We start from the raw sequence: 26,205 nt of genomic DNA on the forward strand, positions 1-26,205 counted from the left end.
AGAGTTGGCTCTTTGCCTCAGGTGACCAAAGTATTGGAGCTTCAGCCTCAGCATCAGTCCCTCCAATGAACAAAATTTCTAGGGTGTAGAGAATAAAAACCCTCCCTGCAAAGAATTATGTTCTTTTCTGTAGATTCTGGGCTCCAAATCTGTCCCTCACTGGCTTTAGGATGCCCGTGTCTGAGCCATGTGATTTTTCCTGCCTAGAAAACTGAGCAAATAGCAGCATTGAAAAGCTCAGCTGCTTTCTGATTGGAGCACAAGGGAATGTGCTCATTTGGGGAAGAGCCTCCATCTTAAGGTTGAGGAACAAACATCTGAACCTTATTGCTTGGGATGACGTGTCATTCTCACCATCCCAGCCCTTCTAAGAAAGCCCAGCTTAGAGATCACCAGCAGGGCAAACAAACGAAAAGCTCCACTCAGTCCTCACCAGGGGCTCTGTGACCTCAGGCCAGTCCTTTCCCTTTTCTGGGCCTCAGTTTTCCTATCTGTAAAATGGAGCATTAAGGTCATCTGGAAGGACCCATTTAGCCTTCAGATCAGCATGCCGTGTGCACAGAAAGGAACACAATTTGATGGGAAAGTTAAAGTCAGAAATGTTCCGTATTTAGCTGGTGAAAATCAGGGTGAGAATGGGTTCTCAAGAACAGAAAAGCCCATGTTTTTGGTGGCTGTACCTCGGAGTCACCAGTCTCAAGTCACAGAGTCTCATCTCCTCTTTTTCTAAGTGGTCCCAAGCATGGCTGGAACCTCAGAGCAGGCTGCTAAACAGCTCACTCTTGAGCTGTAAGTTCAGCAATTAAAGCTGGAAAACATCCTCTTCTACTTCAGAGGTAAAACGAAACGAATAGAGCTTTTATAAAAAATGCAAATGTGATGAAACAGATAATGAAACTTGTAACTTTCAAGCCAGGGAAGATGAAATTCTGACTTTCTTATGTGCCGGTAAAATCTTAGTCACTAATTGCCGGCTCTGCCTAACCTTCAAAACAATTTTATAGGATTCTGGTTAAAGACCATTCAGGATGTGCTAAAGAAGTCAAAGCAGAGTGAGCTTAAAAGTCTATTTAATTCCCAAAGCCAAGACTGAGCTGGAGGTCAGGCCTGGTCTTTGCTCTTGGGGGCCTCCTTGTTTAACGAGAGAGATGCCTTATGAAACAAGGGTGCAGGATGGGGCAACGTGGCAGTGAGAGGAGCCTGGAAGAGGGAGGCAATAATCGGCTGCGGAGAGGGAGGATTCTGGAAATTGTGCTGCTCTTTGAAAAAAGTGCAAGGATTCACCAGGAAGATGAGGACAGGTGAGGAGAAGTGGCCTGTCTTGCAGAGGGTATGGCGCAGGAAAATACATGGTTGTTGGAAAAGCACAGTAAAGCCCATGGAGAAGCAAAATCATATAGTTAGTTGGACCCTGAAAAGCATCTAGTACAAATCCATCTAATACAGGAATCTTCTCCCAAACCCTAAAATATAGTGCATCTATCTGTTCATTTATCCAGCCAGCCATCTGTCTGCCCAACAGTCTGTTTATCTACCCATCTATCTATCCATCCATCCATCTACCTGTCCATCCATCCATCCATCTATCTCTCATCCTTTTATCCGTCCTTCTATCCATCATCCATCCAGCCAACCATCTACAAGTTGTTCATTAATGAACACTTATCAAAGATCTATTCTGTGTTCAGAGACTCTGCTCGGAAGTTACAGATCAAGAAGACTCACCCCTGCCTTCCTGGGGTTTAGATTTTAGTGGGCAGAACGGGACATCCATCCACCTATTCAGTTATTTGTTTCCTTAATGATCCCAGAGTTCTTCCCGAGTGCCCCATACTCCTAGGCCCTGAAGATGCAGTCCAGGGCTTGGATGACTCCCAATTAGCTGGGGAGGCAGTCAGTGAACCGACAGAGTTCTGTCTTTCGGATGGGAGCACAGAGGGCTTCTCTGGTGGCTCACACGGTAAAGTGTCTGACTGCAATGCGGGACCTGGGTTTGATCCCTGGGTTGGGAAGATCCCCTGGAGAAGGAAATGGCAACCCACTCCAGTACTCTTGCCTGGAAAATTCCATAGACTGAGGAGCCTGGTGAGCTACAGTCCACGGAGTCGCAAAGTTGGAGACGACTGAGTGACTTCACTTCACAGAGTCCAACAGGAGGCTGGAGGAGACGTGTCCTTGGTTACAGGTTAGGAAACCCAGTCCTGTCCCATCCAGCCAAGTGTCCTGCCACCATCCGAACTGTTTCCCTTTACTGTGGTTTCCTTCTCACAGGTCATGATCAAAATATACCTGTGTTCCTGTGACCTTTTATAACAAAAGTTGTAATAAATAAGAAATGTCTAGTGTGGGACATACCCTAGGATGTGAACCCAGAGGTCCTGTCTAGAAGTGGGTGGTCACTCTCTCTGTCCAAGCCCCACGATGCTATAACGAGCCTGACGTGTCGCTCATGGGACAGGCCATGTGAAGTGCCTTTGGCTCAAAATGCACTGCAGGCTGAAATTTCCAAAGGGTAGGCCGGGTAGGCAGGTCTTGCGGGAAAGCCAGGAGCTACTGAGAATCAGAGATGGTATCTCCCTCCCCTTCTTTCTTCCTAGCTCTTCTTCCTTCCTTCCATTGACAAGATTGTACAAAGCATCTACTCCACGCCCCATGGTACAACGAGGAGCTGGTAAGTGAAAGGGAGCAATTCAGAGGCAGACCACAGGTGACCCTCCCAGCCCTCCAGCCTCACCTTTGACACCAGCCTGACTAAGTCTTTGGGCCCGCATTTGTTGGTGTAATTGAGGGCTCCATTTTGTTGCCTCTATTATGTTTCAACCACGTTCCCCCATCTTCTTTTGAAAGCTCTGGGGTAGTGTGTATTAAGAGCTAAACGATATTGTGGTTATTTGATCTGGTCACGTTATTCTCAGCAACTGTACTAAGCACGTGCTGTGCTGTGCTTAGTTTCTCAGTCGTGTCTGACTCTTTGCGACCCTGTGGACTGTAGCCCGCCAGGCTCCTCTCTCCATGCGATTCTCCAGGCAAGAATACAGGAGTGGGTTGCCATGCCCTCCTTCAGGGGATCTTCCCAACCCAGGGATTGAAACCACGTCTCCCACGTTACAGGCAGATTCTTTACCATCTGAACCACCAAACAATTCCTAGAGAGAGGAAGAGTTATATGCCTACAGATGGTCACTTTGACATTTCATTAAATTCTTTTGTAACGGTTTCACAAACTTCTGAGGAGGCCAATAGGAAGCATAATAAAATATAAATAAGCAGCAGGGTTATAAATAAATAAGAGATGAAACGATGAGCTAGGCATATACACCTATGTAAAATTACAGCCGAGAGAAGCAGGCTATATGTTGCTACACTTAAATCATAGATCTGAGTCCACATTTCTTGGTAGCTAAAGGGAAAAAAGAACCATAGACTCATTGCTTATTATTCATGAGGAGAAAGCACTCCAGTGAATGACACACACGACAGCAGGATGTTAGAAGTAGCCTCTGTATTCAACAAAAAAGGAGTGAATGAATGCAAAAGAGTTTGTTCAAATGGAATATTTATATCCATTGGAAATGAGGGTGTTGAAGACTTAGGTAATAGTTGAGATGATGTTAACTTTTAGAAGAAGAGAAAATATTCATATGCTGTGACTCCAGATGATCTAGCTAAGTGCAGGTATGGATCTGACTCCATGGTGATTGTGGTTTCTGATTGTGAGTTCATCTTTGTGAGTTCCCCTCTGGGTGAATCGGATGACTTCCGCTATAAAAACTTCTTTAGAACACGTTCATGGCTGCTTCTGCAGGGCCCCAGTGTCTTCACTGGTCTGGAAAGGGAGTGTAAACCTGGATCCCACATACACTTGGCCCCAGTGACTTCTACCCAAGGTCCAGAGAGATCACACACTTCTTCCTCGTGTTCCAGAGAGTGTAGCATTTCTTGTCCAGCTTTTCTCGGCAGAGCAGTTCTTCAGAATCCAGGCTTTATGAAGAAGGATCCACTCTAGGTGCCCAGCATCACAGGGACAGATGCCAGAGCTCTAGTCCGTTAGTTCAGCTTCTGTTCCTGGACTGGCTGTGATTCCTTTTGCTTTCCAGGATTCCCCCTGTTAACTGCTCTTGTTTAGTCGCTCAGTCATGTCCGAACTTTTTGAAACCCTATGGACCATAGGCTACCAGACTCCTCTGTCCATGGGATTCTCCAGGCAAGAATACTGGAGTGGGTTGCCATACCCTCCTCCAGGAGATCTTCCTGACCCAGGGATCCAACTTTCATCTCCTCCATGGAAGACAGATTTTTTACCACTGAGCCATAAGGGAAGGCAAGTTACATCCAACTTCATTTTTTTAAAGTTACAGTTGATTTTATTCTGTTAGTTTCTGGTGTACAGCAGAGTGATTTTTATATATACACCAGAAACTAACACACACTGGTGGCTCAGATGGTAAGGAATCTACCTGCAATGAGGGAGACCTGGGTTCAGTTCCTGGGTGGGGAAGATCCCCTGGAGAAGGAAATGGCAGCTCACTCCAGTATTCTTGCCTGGAGAATCCCATGGACAGAGGAGCCCAGTGGGCCACAGTCCAGGGGGTCGCAGAGTCGGACACGACTGAGCGACTAAGGGCAGCACACATGTATTCATTTCATATTCTTTTCTATTATGGTTTGTTATGAAAGGATTCCCTTTCTTTTGAGTTTAGATACACACACACAGATTCATGCATATGCTATATATAACTATGTAACATTTAACTACATACTGTGTAACTCTACAGCTACAGTTGCATATAAAGCTATATAGGTCTATATGATCATATATATGAAACTATAAGCGTATATAGAGTTATATAAACAAGCATATAACTATTGCTATAAGCACATCTTTTATGTGTGTAGTTATGTATATGTAAGTCTGTGTATATAACAATATAACAGGAAAACACATGTTTGCGACCTTTTATTCATCTGGAACCCTTATCCCTGGTTTCTAGGACTTAGCATTGGGAAATAAGTATCTCTTTTGATAAGCCCATATAGTTCATTTGTATCTGAATCATGTGTCTTCTTGCAATTCCCTTCATGCCACAGCTGCCAGGAAGCTCCCTGTAAATTTAATGTTCAATCACAGCGTTGGTATTAGGTTGAGATTAAAAAGATATTCCTCCTTTGATCCATGTGGTGATGTAAAAACATATCTTTCCTTCAATATTATTTTTGAGTTTCTATTTTGACAGCCTCAATGGACATGTAGTGGCTTCCCAGGTGACTCAGTGGTAAAGAATCAGAGTGTCTATGTCTCTGGGTCAGAAAGATCCCCTGGAGGAGGAAATGGCAATCCACTCCAGTATTCTTGCCCGGAGAATCCCATGGATAGAGGAGCCTGGTGGGCTACAGTCCATGGGGTCGCAAAGAGTCAGACACGACTGAGTGCCTAAGCATGCACAGTGAACATGTGATCTTACTGTAACTTCCTCAATACTTTTTAGAAGATGGTGAGATAGAGAATTTTAAATAAATAAACAGATAAATCCCTCCACCCCTGGGGCCATCCCAAGACGTTCTGCTGAAACTACTTTGCTTTCCCCAGACCCCTGACCCTTTCTGTCTATGGTGGGTCCTGACTACCTTGTGATAGCCCTGGTATTGTCAATCTGAACTGTTTCCAAAGTCTCCTGTACTGTTCTTTGTTGTCTTGTAAACTTGGAAACTTGCGTGCAGTGGAAGGAATGTGGGATATAGAATTGAATGCACTTGAGACTGAGCAGGAGTCTTGGCTCTGGGGTCTGTGATCTCTTGGCCTCTGTTTCATATCGTACTATCTGGACAAGATCTCCTCACTGCAGAACTGTGAGGGTCAAACAGCATAAGGCAGCCAAGGCCCCTGGTACCTGAAGGTGCCCAACAAAATTCCACTTGCCGTCCCTTTCATCTCTGGGTCATGGTCCCAGCTTCCCAGCAAGCCCTTGACCGTGCCCCTTGTCACCCCAGCCTCTTTGCCTCCTGCCTCCCACCCCTGCCCGTACCCCTCAGTCTGCAGAGAATCCGCGGTCTCCCACCCTGGACTCCTGGGCTCTGGGAAGGTTTGCCCCCTCCTGCCCCGCCCCCACCACGTGTGTGTCTGGGGGCGCTTCACTGGGCATAGTCACGGAGACACCCACATGACCCAGTCCTGAGCGCCTGGCAGCTGGGCAGGGGGTGGCTGGCATGTGGGATGGGGGCTGCTCTGTGGGCGGGGTACTGATCCGCCTGGCCTGCCCTTGCTCGTGGGAAGGGCCGGGGCCTGGCAGATGGGAGCCATCACGTTGCACAGTCTCCCTCTGTCTTCCTGTCTCTCTCCTGCTCCCCCGCCTCCCTCGCCCTCCACTTTCTTGCTCTGTCTGTCTGTCATCGCTGAGTTGCCTCCGTCTCTCCTTCTGTTCTACATCTCTGCTCCTTTCCTCCCTCCCCTGTGCTGCACACCCAGAGTGCATACACCTCAGGGAGCGTCCCTCTGGGCAAAGATGCGGCGCAACACCCATTTGGGTCAGGACAGGGAGGCCTGGTGTGCTGTGATTCATGGGGTCGCAGAGAGTCGGACACGACTGAGTGACTGAACTGAACTGAACTGAACTGAGGGCTCTAGGGGCCAGTGACCCTGTCCAGAAGTCTGCTCCTCCCTGGAAAAAGCCCCACAGGCTCCCTGAGCACATGGAGCCCCCAAACTTGATCTACAGGCCAGTTTTCACACTCTTTCTTGTCGGAGTATGACCCATGCTGCTCAGTCGCTCAGTTGTGTCCAACTGTTTGTGACCCCAGGGACTGCAGCCCGCCATGCTCCTCTGTCCATGGAATTCTACAGGCAAGAATACTGGGGTGGGGAGCCATTTTCTCCTCCAGGGGATCTTCCCAACCCAGGGATCGAACCTGCGACTCTTGTGTCTCCTGTATTGTCAGGCTGTTCTTTACCACTGTGCCACCCTGAAAGCGCCCACACAAAACCCATGGAGTTTGCACTTAAAATACAGATTCCCAGCTCACGCTGCTTGGAGATTCTCGGTCAGCAGGTCTGGGGCCTGGAATGTGCATTTTAAATATAAATCCTGAGAGATTCTGATGCAGGATATTTGGGGGAGTTCACAGGTGAGAAGCCCTGTGTGGGTCAAATGAGTGCTCATGCTCAGAGCTGACCTCTCCCCAGACCCCGCCCCGTCAGCTTGCGCCTCCTGTCTCCTTATCGGTGTTTTCTCCCAGGTCTTGCCCCAGCCAGTCCCATCAGCCTGTTTCCTTCTGTGCAAACTGGGTGGATGTGTGTCCCCTCCCCCCACAGCATGGTTGAAAGATTGATGAACTGATGATTGAGGAAAGGCTCTGAAGAATTTACATTCCTAGACGTATGGTAGGAGGTGACGGATATGATAAATGTGTGGGCTATGACCCCATGGACTGTAGCCCACCCGGCCCCTCTGTCCGTGGGATTCTCCAGGCAAGAATATTGGAGTGAGTTGCCATGCCCTCCTCTAGGAGATCCTCCTGACCCAAGGATCAAACCTGTATCTCCTAGAACTCCTGCATTGGCACGTGGATTCTTTAGCACTGAGTCACCTGGGAAGCCTAGATGTATTAAATAAACAACCACAGAAACGATGGCCACCCCAAGTCCAGGAAATCAACCCTCAATATTCACTGGAAGGACAGATGCTGACGCTCCAATACTTTGGCCACCTGATGCGAAGAGCCGACTCACTGGAAAAGACCCTGATGCTGGGAATGATCGAAGGCAGGAGGAGAAGCGGATGACAGAGGACGAGATGGTTGGATGGCATCACTGACTCAATGAACATGAGTTTGAGCAAGCTCTGGGAGATGGTGAAGCCTGGCGTGCTGCAGTCCATGTGGTTGCAAAGAGTTGGACATCACTTAGCAGCTGAATGCCAACCCCGAGTCCACCTCGCTGGCCTCTGTGAATCCCTCAGAGGAAGCCTCCTGCCCCTGGGAGAACCGCAGGCTCTTCCCAGACGTCCAGTCTTTTCCCACGATGTCCCTGTCTCCTCTTGTTCCCTCCTCCCTCCTGTGTCCTGGGACACATGGCTCAGGGTCCCTCCCGGACCTCCTGCTTGGCAGACCACATGGTGCTGTCTCACCTATGGACACTTAAGCCCTGGTGTGGTCCCCTGTGGCGTTTAACACCCTGAGTCCTGAAGGGCTGTGGGTTTGGGAAGCAGGAGTATCCCACTGTCCTTGGTGGAGGGATACCCACCTGCTGTAGGGGGAGCACCAAACCCCAGGAATCAGCTGCCTGTCCCTCCGAAGCAGCAGCCAGGGAGGAGGTCAAAGCCAGGGGCAAGACCACCAGGTCCCTGGCACCTCTTATGCCATGAGCCTTCTTCTCTGACCCCTCTTAGATGATAGAACCCTTTGGGGATCATCTCCATTGTAACCACTGCCTTCCTTCTGGGCCTCGACTAGAGAGAGCATCCATCATGGGTCCCTTGATTTTAGCTCTGAGGCTGGATGACTTGGGTGGGGATTCCATTCAGCTTCTTTCTATAACGAGTGACCACCTGGAGCCTCAGTTTCCTCATCTGTAACTCGTGGGTGATAATGCTACTGATGTCCTGCTGTTGTTGCTGTGAAAGTGAAAGTCCCTCAGTCGTGTCCAACTCTGCGACCCCATGGACTATACAGTCCATGGAATTCTCCAGGCCAGAATACTGGACTGGGTAGCCTGTCCCTTCTCCAAGGGATCTTCCCAACCCAGGGATTGAGCCCAGGTCTCCCGTGTTGCGGGCAGATTCTTTACCAGCTGAGCCACAGGGGAAGCCCAAGAACGCTGGAATGGGTAGCCTTTCCTTTCTCCAGCGGATCTTCCCGACCCAGGAATAGAACTGGAGTCTCCTGCATTGCAGGCGAATTCTTTACCACCTGAGCCTCCAGGGCAGTCCCATGGGTAAGTAAGATACGGCATGCAGCGTGCTCACAAGGTGCGCCGAGTCAACACTCAGTAAGCACTAGTGCGTCAGTCAGGACCATTCACTGCTGACACCCTCTCAAAATCACAGTGACTCATTCTATGATAATTAAGGTTGATTTCTTGTTAATGTCACAGTGGCTGCTGGGCAGCTTCCTATGGAGAGATTCAGGCATTCCAGCCTGTTTTTTCTCGCTTTGCTGACATGTTCTAGAACTGGGGTTGCCACCGGCAACTGCTTCAATACAAATTAATTTTTAAAATCAATAAAATTAAAGACTCAGTTCCTCCGTTGCACTGGCCACCTTTCAAGGGCTCAGTAGCCACAGGTGACCAGTGGCCATCAAACCCGGCAGCCTACACAGGACTTGTCCACCTTTGCTGATTAGAGTCTCCTCGGGGGTCTCTGCTGGATCCTCGGCGTTGAGCCTTCAGCATTGGGACATACGGAGAGTCACACACAGATGCCCCGCTGGGTCAGCGCTGGGGGTGGAGAATATCACTTCTGTCCCCATCCCCTTGACCAGGCCGAATGACATGACCTCAACCTAACTTCAGAGGGCACCCCGGAGGCTTCACTGTGGCGTTCTCCATCACAGCTGGGTTCCGTGTACCTGCCCCATTCCACCCCCTTCCCTTTCATTTCTCAGCCTCACCTCATGTGGTCCCCAGGAGGGATGGCACAGATTTCCAGGGGCTCTCTCAGAAGAGGAAGGAACCCTCTTTCCTAGAATTCCCCAGCCGCCTTTCCCTCCCTTCTCATCGGCCTGAGAGAGAAGGCAGAGCCATCGGTCCGCGTGGCTGTTCTTCAATCAACTCCTGGGCCAGAAGAAAGTCAGGTGCTGGTTAATCCTGGTTTTCTAAACCAATCAGGATGGCAAGGTGTGGGGCAGGCTAGGATGGAAATGGAGGGGGACCATTTCTACCCCACCCCAGATTATAGCTGCCATCCAATGAGGGAAGTGGGGAAGATGCTGGGGAGAGACCCCATAGCCTTCTGGTGTGCTCTGCTCCATGCCGGGTCCTCTGCTGGGCACTGGGTTGGTGGGGGGGAGTCCTTCTGGCCTGGGCATGGTCTCTGCCACCAGCGACTTTGGAGATTTGCAGGGAATGATGTTGGAAAACCCGGCCCAGACGAGGGTCAGCGTGGGGACCCTTGGGAAGGGCAGAATGGTGCAGAAGTTCTAAGCACGTCCCCTGGGGCCTAAGGAACCTTGCTGCTTAATGTTTGGATGCTCTGACTTTTGTGCTTTTTTAGACAACTGGCCATCTCAGATTTTCCCCAGGGGGCTCGTGTGTTAGCCTGACCACAGCTCCTTCCTCTTCCCTTTTGGATTCCTCCCTCCTCCGCTTCACCCAGACTAGCACCCTCGTCTGCTGCCCTCCCTCAGCTAGGTATCAGCATCCCAGGTAGTTTTTCATATTTTTCTCCCTAATGAATGCAGAGTGCTTTATTTATTTATTTATTTTGTCAGAAGGCGCCCAAGCATTTAGCAGTTACCAATGATCAACAGTAGATTTTGCAAACAAGTCATAAATTTTAACAGCAATTTGTCTACGAATTGTGACCTTTTGATGATGTATTTGATTTTTCCCGAGAAGTTGAACTTCTTTGTCATCCAAGTTTGATTCATATTTTAATTTTTTTAAAAGCAAATGGTCTGTATAACACATTGCCACATTGAGCTGATTGCAAATGCTATTTGGGTTGCAGTCAATATTTTTAATTTATGCCATGCAAGATACACAGGGAGCCCCTGGCCCTCTTTACCAACAGCTGCAAATCCACACATCTCTGCCTCTGACATTTTATACTCTGTAGTTTTCTTAATGTTATATGGATTTTTTTTTTAAAGGAAGGGTAATTTATGCCAGTGCCTTTTAATGAGGCACCTTTAACCAAAGATAAAACACGTCCTTCTTCCTCCAGATTCCACCCTTTCGGCCTGGGTGTTGCAGATCATTTTCCTATGGAAAAGGTTGTTGGCTGTTTGAATCCCCCAACTGGTGCATTACTGTGTGTTAATTACCTCAGGACGAGAGTGGCTCAGAAGCAATCATCTTTGTTTGTTAACACACCCTCACTGTGCCACCACTTCCCATAAATAAAACATAACTGAGATTACAATGTCATGTTTGCTGGGACTCCAGACCCTGGTAACTGCTCTAGCACAACACACCAGGCATTCCCCGGCAGACGGCTTCCACTGTCATGCGATGGGGCCAGGACAGCTTCTTATTTCTCCGTCATCTCATGTCCACCATGCTTCCCTGGTGGGTTAGATGGTAAAGAATCTGCCTGCCAATGCAGGAGGCCCAAGTTTGATCCCTGGGTCGGGAAGATCCCCTGGAGAAGCGAATGGGTACCAAGAATACTCCATTATTCTTGCCTAGAGAATTCCATGGTCAGAGAAGCCTGGTGGGTGGCAGTCCATGGGGTCACAAAGAGTTCGATATGACTGAGGGATTTTCACTTTCACTTTCATGCCCACCAGGTGCTGGCCAAGTCTGCAATTTGGGGATGGCTGGTAGGGTGCTGACTTTGTTGCTCCTCTAACTTAAAAGAGTTCAGTTCAGTTCAGTTCAGTTGCTCAGTCGTGTCCGACTCTTTGCGACCCCATGAATCACAGCACGCCAGGCCTCCCTGTCCATCACCAACTCCCGGAGTTCACTCAAACTCATGTCCATCGAGTCGGTGATGCCATCCAGCCATCTCATTCTCTGTCGTCCCCTTCTCCTTCCGCCCCTAATCCTTCCCAGCATCAGACTCTTTTCCAGTGAGTCAACTCGGCGCATGAAGTGGCCAAAGTATTGGAGTTTCAGGTTTAGCATCAGTCCTTCCAATGTACACCCAGGACTGATCTCCTTTAGGATGGACTGGTTGGATCTCCTTGCAGTCCAAGGGACTCTCAAGAGTCTTCTCCAGCACCACAGTTCAAAAGCATCAATTCTTCGGTGATCAGCTTTCTTCACAGTCCAACTCTCACATCCATACATGACCGCGGGAAAAGCCATAGCCTTGACTAGACGGACCTTGGTTGGCAAAGTAACGTCTCTGCTTTTTAATATACTATCTAGATTGGTCATAACTTTCCTTCCAAGGAGTAAGCATCTTTTAATTTCAAGGCTGCAAACACCATCTGCAGTGATTTTGGAGCCCAGAAAAATAAAGTCTGACATTGGTTCCACTGTTTCCCCATCTATTTCCCATGAAATGATGGGACCAGATGCCATGATCTTCGTTTTCTGAATGTTGAGCTTCAAGCCAACCTTTTCACTCTCCTCTTTCACTTGCATCAAGAGGCTTTTTAGTTCCTCTTCACTTTCTGCCATAAGGGTGGTGTCATCTGTATATCTGAGGTTATTGATATTTCTCCCGGCAATCTTGATTCCAGCTTGTGCTTCTTCCAGCCCAGCGTTCCTCATGATGTACTCTGCATATAAGTTAAATAAGCAAGGTGACAATATACAGCCTTGAAGTACTCCTTTTCCTATTTGGAACCAGTTTGTTGTTCCATGTCCAGTTCTGACTGTTGCTTCCTGACCTGCATACAGGTTTCTCAAGAGGCAAGTCAGGTGATCTGGTATTCCCCCATCTCTTTCAGAAGTTTCCACAGTTTATTGAAATCCACACAGTCAAAGGCTTTGGCATAGTCAATGAAGCAGAAATAGATGTTTTTCTGGAACTCTCTTGCTTTCTCCATGATCCAGCGGATGTTGGCAATTTGATCTCTGGTGCCTCTGCCTTTTCTAAAACCTGCTTGAACATCTGGGAGTTCACGGTTCACATATTGCTGAAGCCTGGCTTGGAGAATTTTGAGCATCACTTTACTAGCGTGTGAGATGAGTGCAATTGTGCGGTAGTTTGATCATTCTTTGGCATTGGCTTTCTTTGGGATTGGAATGAAGGCTGACCTTTTCCAGTCCTGTGGCCACTGCTGAGTTTTCCAAATTTGCTGGCATATTGAGTGCAGCACTTTCACAGCATCATCTTTCAGGATTTGAAATAGCTCAACTGGAATTCCATCACCTCCACTAGCTTTGTTCATAGTGATGCTTTCTAAGGCCCACTTGACTTCACATTCCAAGATGTCTGGCTCTAGCTCAGTGATCATGTTATCGTGACTATCCTGGTCATGAAGATCTTTTTTGTACAGTTCTTGTGTGTATTCTTGCCACCTCTTCTTAATATCTTCTGCTTCTGTTAGGTCCATACCATTTCTGTCCTTTATCGAGCCCATCTTTGCATGAAATGTTCCCTTGGAATCTCTAATTTTCTTGAAGAGATCTCTTGTTTTTCCTATTCTGTTGTTTTCCTCTATTTCTTTGCTTTGATCGCTGAGGAAGGCTTTCTTATCTCTCCTTGCTATTCTTTGGAACTCTGCATTCAGATGCTTATATCTTTCCTTTTTTCCTTTGCTTTTTGCTTCTCTTCTCTTCACAGCTATTTGTAAGTCCTCCTCAGACAGCCATTTTGCTTTTTTGCATTTCTTTTCCATGGGGATGGTCTTGGTCCCTGTCTCCTGTACAATGTCACGAACCTCTGTCCATAGTTCATCAGGCACTCTAGCTATCAGATCTAGTACCTTAAATCTTTTTCTCACTTCCACTGTATAATCATAAGGGATTTGATTTAGGTCATATCTGAATGGTCTAGTGGTTTTCCCTACTGCCTTCAATTTAAATCTGAAGTTGGCAATAAGGAGTTCATGATCTGAACCACAGTCAGCTCCTGGTCTTGTTTTTGCTAACTGTATAGAGCTTCTCCATCTTTGGCTGCAAAGAATATAATCAATCTGATTTCAGTGTTGACCATCTGGTGATGTCCATGTGTAGAGTCTTCTCTTGTGTTGTTGGAAGAGGGTGTTTGCTATGACCAGTGCGTTCTCTTGACAAAACTCTATTAGCCTTTGCCCTGCTTCATTCTGTGCTCCAAGGCCAAATTTGCCTGTTACTCCAGGTGTTTCTTGACTCCCTACTTTTGCATTCCAGTCCCCCATAATGAAAAGGACATCTTTTTTGGGTGTTAGTTCTAAAAGGTCTTGTAGGTCTTCATAGAACCGTTCAACTTCGGCTTCTTTAGCATTACTGGTTGGGGAATAGACTTGGATTACTGTAATATTGAATTGTTTGCCTTGGAAACGAACAGAAATCACTCTGTCATTTTTAAGATTGCATCCAAGTACTGCATTTTGGACTCTTTTGTTGACCATGATGGCTACTCCATTTCTTGATAAATACCCAATGATATTTTTAGCAGCTTGCAAGGGGCCCGAGTGGGTAAACAGAATGCAAAGCTGAGGTCAGGAATTTCACATGGAAGGTTAGTGGGAATATCTGATGCGACCCACAGACAGTCATGCATTGATTCATTCATTCCCGTGCACTGTTCCACATACACACACAAGAAAAAAGATAAAGAGACGGCTGATAAGAAAGACATTCAGTAAACTGGAATAATGTGAGTAATGAAATTAGGGCAAATGCTGCTTTAAAAAGAGGAAGTGAGGATAAAACCACTCAAGACACAGGGTTCTAAAGTTTGATTGGAAAGTTTGTCTCTGAGCTTCCTGGCTCCCAAAGAGAAAAGGGATATATTGATTGGTGTCCCTGGTGTGAGAAGAGCCATTGTTGTGTTTCAAGGTAAGCAGAGTGTTTCCTATACCTGAGAATAGTTTCTCTAATGAACCCTTGTATGGAGTTGTGCTTCTCAATGTGTGGTCCACTGTCCACTGGTGGGAAGCAAGGGGCTCCTGGAATGTCTCAAATGAATTTGAAATGCACATTCTAGTCCAGTTCTTAGTCACGAATGATGCACAAGCCCATTTATTTTTGTTGTTTTGCATGGCTGATGTTTACTTATCAGTAATTGATGCTTTTGAACTGTGGTGCTGGAGAAGACTCTTGAGAGTCCCTTGGACTGCAAGGAGATCCAACCAGTCCATTCTAAAGGAGATCAATCCTGGGTGTTCATTGGAAGGACTGATGGTAAAGCTGAAACTCCAATACTTCCGCCACCTCATGCGAAGAGTTGACTCACTGGAAAAGAGTCTGATGCTGGGAGGGATTTGGGGCAGGAGGAGAAGGGGAAGACAGAGAATGAGATGGCTGGATGGCATCACCGACTCGATGGACATGAGTTTGAGTGAACTCCGGGAGTTGGTGATGGACAAGGAGGCCTGGCGTGCTGTGATTCATGGGGTCGCAAAGAGTCGGACATGACTGAGCGACTGAACTGAACTGAACTGAACTGAATGCATTGAATTCTTAAAAGTTACCAAATGTAGTCCTCATAAATTAAACTTAGGACATTATTAGAGTTGATTAAGAGCTTAGCATTCCATCAAGGAGCCTGACTTCCCACCAATATTCCAAATTCCTATAGATCAAACATAGGTAAAGAGTTGAAATTTCCTTAATTTGGGTTTCCCAGATGGCTCAGTGGCCAAGAATCTGCCTTCCAATACAGGAGACAAGGATTTGATCCTTGGTCTGGGAAGATCCCCTGGAGAAGGGAATGGCAACCCACTCCAGTATTCTTGCTTGGAGAATGCTATGGACAGAGGGGCCTGGTGGGCTACAGTCCATGGGATTGCAAAGAGTCAGACATGACTGAGTGACTAAGCACGCAGCACACATTTTTTATCAGTGGATTATCAGTGTGGGCTTAAATGCATGCTGTTTTCAGTGGTTTCTAGTTTCACGCTGGTAAATATATTGGTAGAATAGCTTTTAGGTTTTCATTTTGTTAACCTTTTTTTTCTTGGTGATTGCTTTGGAAAATGGGAATGGGAAGGGTAATGAACTTCAAGATCATTTATTCCACCTAAGTGGACCTCAGACAAAAGTTGACTATCATCTATAAAAGCGTCCACGATAACCCTCAACACTGCGGTGGTTAAGTCATGTCCAACTCTTGCGATTCCAAGGACTGTAGCCTGCTAGGCTCCTCTGTCCATGGGATTTTCCATGCAACAACACTGGCGTGGTTTGCAATTTCCTTCTCCAGGGGATCTTCCCAACCCAGGGATTGAATCTGGGTCTCCTGCACTGCAGGCACATTCTTTGCCAACTGAGCTACCAGCGAAGTTCCCATCAGTGTACCCATAGCAATGTAACTTATGAAGAAGGTGTAATAATTCTAAATGCGTATGTATTTAACAGTAGAATTTTATGTGCAGAAAACCTGAAACAATTAAAAAGATAGACAAATCTATAATTACAATGGAAATTTAATACTTCTCTCTTGATATTGGATAGAACTAATAGAAAGTGAAAAAGGATATAGAAGACTTTACTACTAAGAAATAATATCACCTCGCCCTAACTGACATTTGTAGAACATGTCAACAACAAAAGCAAAGCACATGTTCTTTTTTAGAACATAAGGAATATTCATCAAGATAGAAGATATCCTGGGCTATAATAACAAGTCCTAAAACACTTTAGTGATTATAAAACATAACAGTAGGTTTTATAAATACAGTAGGATTAAATTTAAGTTAATAACAAAAAGAGATTTGGAATATTCATAGAAACACGTAGAAAGTAAATCTCACACTTCAGGAATCATACATCAAAGAAGAAATCACAAGGAAATTTTAAAAATATTTTGCTATGAATAAAATTGTAAGCAAAACATAAAAATTAGTGAGACACAGATAAAGCAGTGCTTAAAGAGAAATTTACAGTGTTAAATATTTATTTGAGGAAAAATTTCTCAGATCAGCAACTTAATCTTCTACTTTAAGAAATTAGAAAAAACATAGGAAACTAAACTAAAAATAATCAACAACAAAAAAAAAGAAAATAAAGATAAGAGCAGAACGCACTGAAAGAGAAAACAGAAAAGCAACAGAGAAAAAGCAATAAAACCAAAATCTAGTTCTTTGTGTGATCAATAAAATTGGTAAGTCTATAGCTAGACTCATTAGGAAAAGAAGAGAAGACACAAATGATCAGTATCAAGAATGAGAGAAGGCATTGCGACATGTCCTACAGATATTAAGATAATAATAAGAGAATGCACCTTAACACCTTAATGCCAACGTACTCTATAACTTACATGAAGTGGACAAGTTCCTTAAAATACACAAGCTACAAAAGCTCACTCAAGAAGAAATAGGCAACCTAAATAACTCTATATCTAGTAAATAAATTGAGTTTATAGTTAAAAACTTTCCCACAAAAATAAACAAAAAGTCCTCCAGTCTCAGCTGGCTTCATTGGTGACTTCTGTTATTTAAAAAATAAATAATATTAATTGCATGCAACTCTTTCTGTAAATAGAAGAGGGGATAATATGACTTATTTCATGAGGCTGGCTTTACCCTGATACTGAAACTACTTAAAGATATCACAAGAAAGGAGACTACAGACTAATATCCTTCTTGGGTATACAAATCTTTAAAAAAATTTTAACCAACTGACTCCAGTAATATATAAAATGACAATGCATCATGACCAAGTGGGTTTTATACCTGGAATTAAAACATCAGTGAATGGACTGATGTTGAAGCGCAGCTCCAATACTTTGGTCACCTGATGCGAAGAGTCGACTCATTGGAGAAGATTGAAGGCAAAAGGAGAAGGGGGCGTCAGAAGATGAGATGGGTGGATGGCATCAAAATCTCAATGGACATGAATTTGAGCAGACGTTGGGAGACAGTGAAGGATAGGGGAGCCTGGTGTGCTGCGGTCCATGGGGTCACAAAGAGTTGGACGCAACTGAGCTACTGGACAACAATAAGAGAAATCCTTCACAAAGCAGCTATAGCAAGAAAGTTTCAAGTTAGCTTATAGCTGTCATCCCACTTATTGGTGAGAAACAGTGCTTTTCCTTACGATCAGGAGCAAGGTGATGATGTCTGCTTTACCACTTCTGTTCATCAGTACATGTGTGGTTCTAGACAATGACACGGGGTATGAAAAAGAAATAAACACCATATGAACTAGAAAGGAAGAAACACAACTGTTTCTTCCCAGATGACGTTATCTTCCACACAGAATATCCCGAAGACTACAGAAAAGCTAATAGAACTGGTAAGTGAGATTGATAAGGTTGCAGAATGTCAGGTTACTATGCAAAAGTCAGCAGTACTTCTATATACACCACTGAATAACTGCCATTTAAATTTTAAAAAGCAATACACGCATACTTTGTTTCATTGTGCTTCACTTGGTCGAATTTCACAGACGTTGCGCCTTTCACAAATGGAAGGTTTGTGGCAGCTCTGCACCCAGCAAGTCTATAGGCACCATTTTTCCAACAGCATTTACCCACTTCCAGCCTCTGCATCACATTCTGGTACTTCTCACAATATTTCAAACTTTTAAATTCTTATTGAATTTGTTATGGTGATCTGTGATCAGTCATGTTTGATGTTAGTATGATTTGCTGAGCGTTCAAATGATGGTTAGCAGTTTTCAGCAGTAAAACGATTTTTCAATTAAAGTGTGTGCTTTTTAAAGACATAATACTATTGCACACTTAACTAGACTACAGTATCCCCTTCATGAATCACAGCCTTGTCATGGTGAAGGGTCTTGTGTAATTCAATGAAACTGAGCCACACCATGCAGGTCACACTTGCTCCTTGGAAGACAGGCTAAGACAAACCCAGACAGTGTATTAAGAAGCAGAGACATCACCTTGCTGACCAAGAACTGGACAGTCAAGGCTATGGTTTTTCCAGTAGGCAAGTACAGATGTGAGAGTTGGACCATAAAGCAGGCTGAGTGCTGGAGAATTGATGCTTTTAAACTGTGGTGTTGGAGAAGACTGTTGAGAGTCCCTTGGACAGCAAGGAGATCCAACCAGTCCATCCTAAAGGAAATCAACCCTGAATATTCATCGCAAGGACTGATGCTGAAGCTCTAATACTTAGGCCAGCTGATGTGACAAGCCCACTCACTGGAAAAGACTTTTGATGCTGGGAAAGGTTGAGGGCAGGAGGAGGAGGGGGCGGCAGAGGATGAGATGGTGGGATGGCATCACCGACTCAATAGACGTGAGTTTGAGCAAATTCCGGGAGACAGTGGAGGACGGAGGAGCCTGGCGTGCTGCAGTCCACGGGGTTGCAAAGAGTCAAACACAACTTAGCCACTGAACAACAACAACAAGACTCCTGTACAGTGTAAGCACCACTTTTGTGTTGCATTGGGAAACCAAACAGCTCACAGGACTTCACTTTATTCCGATGCTTGCTTTGTAGTGATGGTATGGAAGCTGAACCAGCAATGTCTCCAAAGTCTGCCAATATACAATTGTATCAAACCAAGATATCTCAAGGAATAAATTTAACAAAAAAATGCACGTGCATACACTAAACACTACACAACACCGCTGAGAGAAGTTAAAGAAAATTGAAATAAATGAAGAAATATGCTATGGTCACAGATTGCATAACTCCCTGTTCAGTCTCCCTATATTTATCTCTGTTTTCAAAACAACCCTAATTGAAATGCCAGCAGGGTTTCTAAAATAGAAGTTGACCAACTGAGTCTAAGATTCGTGTAGAGGGACTTCCTTGGTGGTCCAGTGGCTCAGACTCCGCGCTCCCAATGCAAGAGGCCCAGGTTTGACCCTTGGTCAGGGAACTAGAACCGACATGCTGAAACCAAGAGTTCACATGCCGAAAGATCCTGCACGCCGCAGTGAAGATCGAAGACCTTGTGTGCATCACCTAAGGCCTGGCACAACCAAATAAATACACAAATAAATATTTAAAATATTACTAGGATGGGACTTCCCTGGTGGTCCAGTGGCTAAGAATGCTCCTTCCAATGCGATGGATGCGGGGCTGATTCCTGGTCGGGAACTAAGATCCCGCATTCTGTGGGGCAACCGAGTCCACATGCCAGAGCTACAGAGCTCTCGTGCTCTAGAGCCTGTGCTCTTCAACAAGAGAAGGCCTTGCATTGGAACTAGAGAGAAACTGCTGAGAGTCGCAACTAGAGAAAGCCTATGTGCTTCAACGAAGACCCAGTGCAACCAAAACCAAAACAAATTATCAGGAGATAGAGACCCTAGGGGCCCTCCTGAAGGCTGGCTACTCCACTACCTACCAAGATAGCTGAGAATTAAGCGTATTAGGTTTAAAAGGTTTCCCTGGCATGTTGTAAATGTTTAAAAAAAATTGTTGGCCAGAATAACTCTTAGAAACAAAATAAACAACAAATAAATAAAATTTATGTAGAAATATTAAAGACTCAGCTTAAGTATTTTTTTAAAAGTTAGAGCACTCACATCACCTGATTTCAAAATTTACTCTAAAGTTATGACAATCAAGAGTGTTAGTATTGCCGTAAAAGTGGATTTATAGATCAGTGGGATAGAATACAGAGTTCAGAAACAGAACCACACATACATATTCACTCGGGTTTTGACATTGGTCCTAAGGTAATTTCCATATGCCAAAAATGAACCTCATTTCTTACTTCCCACCTCAGAATTAACACCATGGATCACAGGCTTCAATGTAAGAGTTAAAATTGTAGAACTTAAAAATAGGAGAAACATCTTTATGACCTTGTATTAATTAGGAAAATTTCTAGATCATAAAGTTAATTCATAAATATTGTTATGAAATTACTTTGGAGTAGGATGAAAATAAACAATTGTAGCCCTGGTACCCATGTCAATGTGTGAGGTAGACTCGGGTGGACTGATTCAATGTCTTATAACAGGGTGATGTTGGGGTTACACCCCACCTTTCCAAGCAGGCAGGCAGTCACGAGAGAGGAATGAATGAAATGCTCCTTATGGGCTTACTGTTCCCTATGCACTGATTCCTAGGCACCAGTTTCTATTTTTAAGAATAATTATGTTTTTTGTAAAATGACTCATGCCCATTATTTTGAAAATGTAAGCAATATATAAAAGTGCAAAGGTAAAAGGAAAACAATCTCAGACCTCACGAATCCTATCTCTCACCCCACCCTCAAACAAGCATCATTAACATTGTGGCCATCCTTCAAGATTCTCTTTATACATAAACCAGGAAGAAGAGTGAGTGGTCCTTAGCCCCATCACTTCACAGTGAAAGAGAGAGGTTTAGAAAGATGCTTCTAAGGTTAAAAGAAACAAGGCGTGCTATTTCAGATGGGTCACTTCACCTTCAATGCCTCTGTCTCCCCCTCGCTTAAAAGGACCGATGACACGTATCACAGACTTGCTATGAGGATCAAATGAGATGACACAGGCAAAGCACCTGGCCTGATGGGGGTGCTCTGCAAACTCCTACTCCCGTCCTTTTCTTCCCCAGGGTTAAGCAGATGAATTAAGACTGTGGGCGGTATAGGTCTGAGTCCTGGTGGGCAACAGTTGACACCCTCAGAAGGGGGGCTGGAGAGAGTTTAAGGAGAGGACATTTACAGAGTTGTGGGCAAAGCTAAATGAAACCAACACTGGCTGGTGAGTGTCCCAGGACAGGGGCCCGTGATGAGCCGCCCCTGCCAGGCCTGGGAGGGCAAGGGGACAGGGACCCCTAGAGAGGGGCAGAGAGACAGAGGCTGTGGCCTTTGGCAGAAGAACCACTGTGTCAAAGTCTGGTGTTCACACATGCTGTTCCTCCTACTCTAAGTGCCCTTCCCAGTTCCCCCAGGCTGGCCTTGCTCAATGCTCTCTCATCTAAGAAGTGCTCTACTCTCTAGCCCCAGACAGCATCAGTTCAGTTCAGTTCAGTTCAGTCGCTCAGTTGTGTCCGACTCTCCGCGACCCCATGAATCACAGCATGCCAGGCCTCCCTGTCCATCACCAACTCCCGGAGTACACTCAAACTCATGTCCACAGGGTTGGTGATGCCATCCAGCCATCTCATCCTCGGTCGTCCCCTTCTCCTCCCGCCCCCAACCTTTCCCAGCATCAGAGTCTTTTCCAGTGAGTCAACTCGTCGCATGAGGTGGCCAAAGTATTGCAGTTTCAGCTTTAGCATCAGTCCTTCCAATGAACACCAGGATCGATCTCCATTAGAATGGACTGGTTGGATCTCCTTGCGGTACAAGGGACTCTCAAGAGTCTTCTCCAGCACCACAGTTCAAAAGCATCGATTCTTCGGCGATCAGCTTTCTTCACAGTCCAACTCTCACATCCATACATGACCATGGGAAAAACCATAGCCTTGACTAGACAGACCTTGGTTGGCAAAGTAATGTCTCTGCTTTTTAATATATTATCTAGGTTGGTCATAACTTTCCTTCCAAGGAGCAAGTGTCTTTTAATTTCATGGCTGCAATCAGCATCTGCAGTGATTTTGGAGACCAAAAAAATAAAGTCTGACACTGTTTCCACTTTTTTCCATCTATTTCCCATGAAGTGATGGGACCAGATGCCATGATCTTCGTTTTCTGAATGTTGAGCTTCAAGCCAACTTTTTCACTCTCCTCTTTCAGTTTTATCAAGAGGCTTTTGAGTTCCTCTTCACTTTCTGCCATAAGGGTAGTGTCATCAGCATATCTGAGATTATTGATATTTCTCCCAGCAATCTTGATTCCAGCTTGTGCATCTTCCAGCCCAGCGTTCCTCCTGATGTACTCTGCATATAAGTTAAATATGACAATATACAGCCTTGAAGTACTCCTTTTCCTATTTGGAACCATTCTGTTGTTCTATGTATAGTTCTGACTGTTGCTTCCTGACCTGCATACAGGTTTCTCAAGAGGCAGGTCAGGTGGTCTGGTATTCCCATCTCTTTCAGAATGTTCCACAGTTTATTGTGATCCACACAGTCAAAGGCTTTGGCATAGTCAATGAAGCATAAATAGATGCTCTTCTGGAACTCTCTTGCTTTCTCCATGATCCAGTGGATGTTGGCGATTTGATCTCTGGTGCCTCTGCCTTTTCTAAAACCTGCTTGAACATCTGGGAGTTCACGATTCACATATTGCTGAAGCCTGGCTTGGAGAATTTTGAGCATCATTTTACTAGCGTGTGAGATGAGTGCAATTGTGCGGTAGTTTGAGCATTCTTTGGCATTGCCTTTCTTTGGGATTGGAATGAAGACTGACCTTTTCCAGTCCTGTGGCCACTGCTGAGTTTTCCAAATTTGCTGGCATATTGAGTGCAGCACTTTCACAGCATCATCTTTCAAGATTTGAAATAGCTCAACTGGAATTCCATCACCTCCACTAGCTTTGTTCATAGTGATGCTTTCTAAGGCCCACTTGACTTCACATTCCAAGATGTCTGGCTCTAGCTCAGTGATCATGTTATCGTGACTATCTTGGTCGTGAAGATCTTTTTCGTACAGTTCTTGTGTGTATTCTTGCCACCTCTTCTTAATATCTTCTGCTTCTGTTAGGTCCATACCATTTCTGTCCTTTATCGAGCCCATCTTTGCATGAAATGTTCCCTTGGAATCTCTAATTTTCTTGAAGAGATCTCTTGTTTTTCCTATTCTGTTGTTTTCCTCTATTTCTTTGCATTGATCGCTGAGGAAGACTTTCTTATCTCTCCTTGCTATTCTTTGGAACTCTGCATTCAGATGCTTATATCTTTCCTTTTCTCCTTTGCTTTTTGCTTCTCTTCTTTTCACAGCTATTTGTAAGGCCTCCTCAGACAGCCATTTTGCTTTTTTGCTTTCCTTTTCCATAGGGATGGTCTTGGTCCCTGTCTCCTGTACAATGTCATGAACCTCCATCCAGAGTTCATCAGGTGCTCTATCTATCAGATCTAGACCCTTAAATCTATTCCTCAGAGAGCATGGTGCACATCTATTCTCCACCCACTCCAGGAAAAGCAGCATCAAATTCATAGCATAAGTTTTTTAAGCACAAAACAAATTTATTTTTATTATTTTAGCTTAATTTTTACGTTAATTTTTATTGGCATATGTTTGCTTTACAGAGTTGTGGAAGGAAATCCCCAAAAGATAATACCTCTGTATATGTGTAACTGATTCACTTTGTTGTACATTAGGAACTAACATAGGTCTATTATTTTTTAAAAAATTATTTATTTATTTTAATTGGAGGATAATTACTTTACAATATTGGGATGGTTTTTTGCCATACGTCAGTATGAATTGGCCATAGGTATACACATGCCCCTCCATCCTGAACCCTCCTCCTACCTTCCTCCCCAACCTGTCCCTCCAGGAAGTGAAGTAAGTCAAAAAGAGAAAGACAAATGCTGTATATTAGCACACATATATGGAATCGAGAAAGATGGTATTGATGATCCTATGTACAGGGCAGCAAAGGGGAGACAGACATAAAGAACAGACTTTTGGACTCAGTGGGTGAGGAGTGTTTAGGTGGGATGATTTGAGTGTTTATTATTTGTTGACAAACAAATCTGACCTGGAATCCCAACAGCTAAAACAGATAAAAGTGTGACTTGTTAGCTGTCGTTTGTTGTATGTGTGTGGAGGTATGGTATTTACCAACCATAACTCTGGTGAGAGGGTCTGGACACCAAGCCACATGGCCCCCTTCTGAGGCTTGAGGCTGGAATTAACCTCTCCTGCTTTCAGCTGGGACTCAGCTTGCAGGACGCAGGAGGAGGACCTGGCGATGGCTGGGGGTGGGTGTGAGGCTGCTGGAGGAGCTCGTGATGGCGCAGAGTCCTGCAGGATGAGCACGAGTTTGTCAAGAGAAGATGGGGGATGGCCAACATGGGTAAAGGCAGATATCACAGTACCTTCAGAGCACTGGCTGGTACTCGTGTGAGGCTGGATTGTAGGTACTTGTGGGACAAGAAGACAGACAGGGAGCCATCAGGTCGTGGAGGAAGCTGGAATGCTTCTCCTGGGGGGGTGGGTTTCAGGCTCTGGTTAGGGAGTCATTGACTGGCTCTCAAAAGCACAAGGAACCAGGGGCTGGTGTCCTGGTGTTGCCAAGCGAATAGGATTTCCTCAGGAATCTTGGTGTGCGGTCCTTTAATGGTACCTCTGAGAACCTTTTTGCCATGTGGGTGACCCCAGGTGGAAGTTAATTGGGGTGCCTCAGGCCGCCTGGAGGTGTGATGTCTGGGAAGGTGGGGAGAATCTCACACAGTCCTGAGGCTCTGAGTCTGTGAGCTACTGAGCTGTCCTGAAAGGAGCAAGGAAAGGCAGAACCTGACAGTGCAGAGGGGGAGCCAGGACCTCTGAGCTGAGTTAATTACCGTCTTGTAATGTGGCAAGAAATGGGGCCCCAAGGTCCAATTCCACCCTCGGTAACATTTGGACATTTTATGGAAGATGCCGTGGTTTACGACAATGCACAAAACAGGTAATTGTTTAGCTAAATGTGCCTGTCAGAACTCAGCAACCTCTGTGAATCATATTCTGGTCTTGGTGTCTTCTTATGGTAATGAAATGCGCTTGTGTTCTTTCCCTTGAACTCTTCTTGTTCTCCCAGAATAACTGGCAAAATGAATGGCTGGGGAGGTTTTGCTTTTTTGTGCACTGCATGTAGGGAAAATGTTTAATCAGGTTTTTGGAGAAATAACCAAGGTTTGAGATAAACAAAGTGAGGACAGAGAGACCTTTGAAAGTTCTCCAGGATTTGGTCAGAAGATCTCCATGATCGTAAGCTCCTTGAGGGCAAGGGATGTTTGATGATCCTGAGCAGTGCCAGGGTGAGGTGTGGAGGGGAGGCTCTGATCCCAGTCCTGCCATGTGTGTGACATCACCATTCAAGTATTGTTATCTTCTACCTAGAGGTGTGCAACAATCAGTACAAGAGGAAAGAATTGTAAGACAGGGTACCAGGGTGGGAAGATAAGGAACAAGAGAAGTGCCAGTCCATGAGATACTGGCCTGTGTCCTTTATATTGCTAGAAATTTGGCTCTGAGCTTCTGAGCTGCTAAAGCAAAGAGGGCAAAACAAGCCATCCTCAGGTTACAGTGTCCTCTAGATTAAAATCAGAAGTAAGAACAGTTGCTCAGGGACCCAACACTAAAATCCTTTTTCAGAAAACACCATTTCAAGGGGGCAACCTGGGAAAGACAGAAGAGCCTGAGTTCTCTGGACTCAGATCTGAGTTTGACTACCTGCTCTGACTCTTGCTGGGTGACTTAGATAAGTCCCTTCACTTCTCTGAGCTTCTGTGGCTTCATCTCGATGATGAAGGTTTTAGATTTTGCTCTTTTTGGTCCATGTGTGGATTGGAAAAGAATTTCCAGACATGAGGAAGGATGAGAGGAGAATAGAATTTGTCAGAGTGGGAGATGCTGTTTAGAACAGAGGGCTGACTCCAGGGAGTGCCAACACAAGGAACATGGGTCATCTGCCTGTTTTTATAGCCAGAGAGCAAAGGAACGGAGTAGAAATCT

The 26,205-nt window shown here is 45.3% G+C and overlaps 1 long non-coding RNA gene across 1 annotated transcript in view; it reads left to right on the forward strand.

Moving 5' to 3' along the window:
• The first annotated feature begins 2,006 nt into the window (after window positions 1-2,006).
• The window catches only part of LOC148774477 (uncharacterized), a 29,999-nt gene continuing 5,800 nt past the window's right edge, over window positions 2,007-26,205 (forward strand). Inside the window, exons 1-2 of the long non-coding RNA XR_016035697.1 lie at window positions 2,007-2,185; window positions 2,598-2,671. This is a non-coding gene — a long non-coding RNA (uncharacterized LOC148774477). The remainder of the gene's footprint in view (window positions 2,186-2,597; window positions 2,672-26,205) is intronic.

Source organism: Moschus berezovskii, chromosome 21, assembly GCF_049115385.1.
Source record: "Moschus berezovskii isolate FMDL1 chromosome 21, NW_MosBer_1.0, whole genome shotgun sequence".
Classification (NCBI taxonomy): Eukaryota; Metazoa; Chordata; class Mammalia; order Artiodactyla; family Moschidae; genus Moschus; species Moschus berezovskii.